The following is a 3,520-nucleotide window of genomic DNA, read 5'->3' as shown; positions in this document are numbered from 1 at the left end:
CCTTCTCGAACAAGGGCGAAAAATCTCGAAGGTTCCGTGTGCAATTTGCACACGTTAAAGGTCCCTTGGTGGTCTAAAATCGATAAGAGTTGGCTTCGGCTGCCACCCGGGCAAAATTCATAATTTCCTCCCTACTGAAAATGTTTAATGTGTCCCGCGCGCTCATTTGACCTTATTCAGTTGCGAGCGCCGTAAAACATTTACCAAAACAACAACAACAAATAAGAATCATGTTGTTAGGTCTGTGTGGCAGACACACACTTAATTGTACTTTTTTGTGACATAACTGCTTTTGTTGTCATGTGCCATTTATCTTCGAGGTGGTGCTCCTGAGCGGGCCTATAGGACATGAATAATTTCATGTACTATAGAAAGGGAAGCAAACAACACCCCCTTCCTCCCTCCTTTGTAATTCCGAGGTAGCGAGTTGTGTTGGGATAGTGAGTGGCAGCTTACTGCTCACTAAATTAGCTGTCGCTGGGCGAGTCCATGACTAGCGAGCCACGCCATTGTGCTGATGAGATGCCAGGCTTCCAATTAGATATAGTAGATGGAGTGAAGGGGGAGCAGAGTTTATAGTAGATGGAGTGAGGAGAGAGCAGAGTTGATTGAGAGGTTGGGGGTGGGGAGAGGGGGGAGGAGTGGTAGCCAGTAAATTAGTTTGTTTAATTAGTTGGTGAACAAAAAAATATGGAAATGAAATAGCCTTTGTGTGGTGAGGTATTGGGAGGTAAGGGGTTTGTGTGTGTGTTTGGGAAAGAGAGAGAGAGAGAGAGAGAAGGAGGAGAGGAATGAAGTGTTGTGGGTTTTAGAGAAGTTGGGATTAGAGTAGTTAATAAAATGAATGCTGTGGAATAGATGTCTGTAGAAAACTTGAATGTGTGTGTTTGGAAGTAGTGATGTGATGTGTTTGAGAGGGATTGGAGCAGTAAATGAAAGTAAACTAATTGAGTAAGAAATATCCACATTTTAAAGATATGTGTGCTGTTACGGTGAACCCACTGAAGATGAAAGTTTGGGTGCGTTCTTATCAGAGTGGGATGAATATCAATACTGACTTGTGCTTTCTAGCTTTGTTTGTTTGTTTTTTAAGTGGATGGTTCGCAAATGCTCTGGTGGGGTTTGCTCCTTCTTTCCTATCAACCATCGATCGTCCTGATCTTTCTTCCTTTTTTTGTGTGTTTCTTACTCTCTTGTAACCCCTCTAATCTTCGGCACTTATATGACCTTATTGTGTTGCAAGTGCCGTAAAACTCTTACTAAAAATAAACTGACTTGAATTTTACGCTAGAGTATCTGCATATGTTTTACCCTGAGTTTCCAAGGCTTTAAATAACTACTAGCTCCACCCGTTGGCTGGATGGGCGTAGAACATCAACACTTTTTCAATTACTTTTCAACCGTTCTTGGGATGGAGACGTGTGTCCCCCTCAGTGTTGCCCATGCCCAGGCCGAGCATTGCTAACGTTGTCCGTTATCCAGTACGCTTTTGTCGTGGGTCCCTCAATAACAAAGGAGGATTGTTTTTCAGAAGTGTCGTGCCCGGGGCAAAGTTTGATGAGAACGGAAATGCCCGGCTGCCAAGTCGAGTTAATAGCTCATAACACTTGGACTGAGGGAGACCTGTCCTGCCTTAAACCCAAAATCCCCCCCCAAACAAAACCCAGAAATGGCTGGCCCGCCTTCGCTGTGTTTTGCTCGTGGCTTCTTGTCTTCGCGTTGGAGTGATGCCCGAGGGGGGGGGGGCAGTGGATTTTAAGAAAACGGACTGGATAATAGTGTCAAGCCAAATGGGGATCCCTGTGGAGAGAGAGAGAGAGAGAGAGAGAGAGAGAGAGAGAGAGAGAGAGGAGAGAGAGGGGGGGGGACTACGATCGGTCAAGTCAGTTTATGGCGCAACTTTACTGACCGCATTGCCTGTCAGTAGTGACGGCCAGTGTGAATCAGGAGATGCAACTGCGTCGTCATCCAAGGTCACAGGCACGTTTTGGGCGAAGAGGTGGGAATGTGTTTGTGTGTTCGTGAGAGGAAGTTGTGGGGAGAAGTGAGGGGCGGGGGGAGACAGCATTTACAAAAACAGTCGATGTTGTAAGATAAAATATTACTAGCTACTGCGTCGTAATTTCAGGACATGTTTTTAATGGTGAGAGGTGGATGAGAGAGAGAGAGAGCGAGAGAGAGGGAGAGAGAGAGATTATTGTCATAATCTGTTGGAGTTGGAAGACAATGAGTTGTGGGTGCTGTGGTTTGGTTTTCTCCTTCATTCTCATATCAAAGATTTGGTCTCTTTTATGCACAAGGGGTCTATCCCGAAAAATTATGATGTTTTGAGAAACATCGAAGGTAACGTTTTTGCCCTTTGTTCAGTTTCTTTAAAAGACGAGGAGTGTTTTCTCTATAAACATATATACACACCAATGAAATCAAGCTTCTCATATAGGTAGAGCAATTCCCACTTTTGGTTTGGGTCAAGATTTCTGAGAACTCCCGAAATCTGGGTTAGCCCGCTTGTCCTTAAAGCGACCATATATCGGCCTTATGTGTCCTCCTCCTTTGTTATGTTTGTTACCTGTAACACCTCTTATCTTCGCCACCTATATGTTATAATTGTGTTGCAAGTGCCGTAAAACTCTTACTGAAACTAAAATAAGTTTTGAAATTGTGTTACTTACATTAAAGCTAGTTGGTATTTGGCGGGTGCTCTGGTGTGGTTTTGTTCGTCTTTCCTATCAAACAGCTATCGTCCTTGTCTCTCCTCCTTTTTTCGTGTTTGTCACTCTCTTGAAACACCTCTAATCTTCGGCTCTTATATGACCTTATTGTGTTGCAAGTGCCGTAAAACTCTTACTAAAACATTAAAACTATACCTCACTAAAGTGTGCCAGAAAGTTGAAGGTGGGTGGTTAGCGGTTGCTCCTTCTTTCCTTTCAAACATCTGTTGTCCTTATTCTCTCCTCCTCCATTTTTTCTTTGTTACTCTCATGTAATACATCTGATCTAAGGCAGTTATATGATTTAATTGTGTTGCAAGTGCCGTAAAACTCTTACTGAATAAAAAGAAAAATGCATGGAAAGTTGGAGGCTGACATTCGAATCCCACAAAGTGACAGCTCTGCACTCTTCTGCCCTCATTTTTAAAAGTGCAGTAAATGCAGTTTTTACAATTCCACATGAGAGACCAAAAGCTGAAAGTGATTAACAAGAAAACTGACTTTGTTTCGTTGTTCTTTGTGTTGTTGTTTTTTTTGTGTTGTTTTTTTTTTTTTTTTTTGGCTGTCCCGTAAAACTGTAATAACTTCATATTCTTTACTTTTAAGAAAATGAGAGCAGAATTATCAGGATTGTCTACGAGCCCATCTTGTACACACGCGTCCGATGCTCAGTTGCTTCCTGGTTCTGGGGCTTATTTTAATCACCAAGCGCGTCGTTTTGGGCTGAAAGACAAAAGCCCCATGGCTGGCCACATGATGAATTTAGTGAAGTAGAAACTATTTTCTAGAGGACGCCACCTTCCTTCTCT

The 3,520-nt window shown here is 42.9% G+C and overlaps 1 protein-coding gene across 1 annotated transcript in view; it reads left to right on the top strand.

Annotated features, from left to right (window-relative positions):
• LOC101853867 (5'-AMP-activated protein kinase subunit gamma-2) overlaps positions 1–3,520 on the top strand; it is a gene marked incomplete in the record, with an annotated part of 273,733 nt that overhangs the window by 255,067 nt on the left and 15,146 nt on the right.

This window comes from Aplysia californica, unplaced genomic scaffold (genome assembly GCF_000002075.1).
Source record: "Aplysia californica isolate F4 #8 unplaced genomic scaffold, AplCal3.0 scaffold00335, whole genome shotgun sequence".
Taxonomy (NCBI): domain Eukaryota; kingdom Metazoa; phylum Mollusca; class Gastropoda; order Aplysiida; family Aplysiidae; genus Aplysia; species Aplysia californica.
This window is presented reverse-complemented; position numbering and strand designations above follow the sequence as displayed.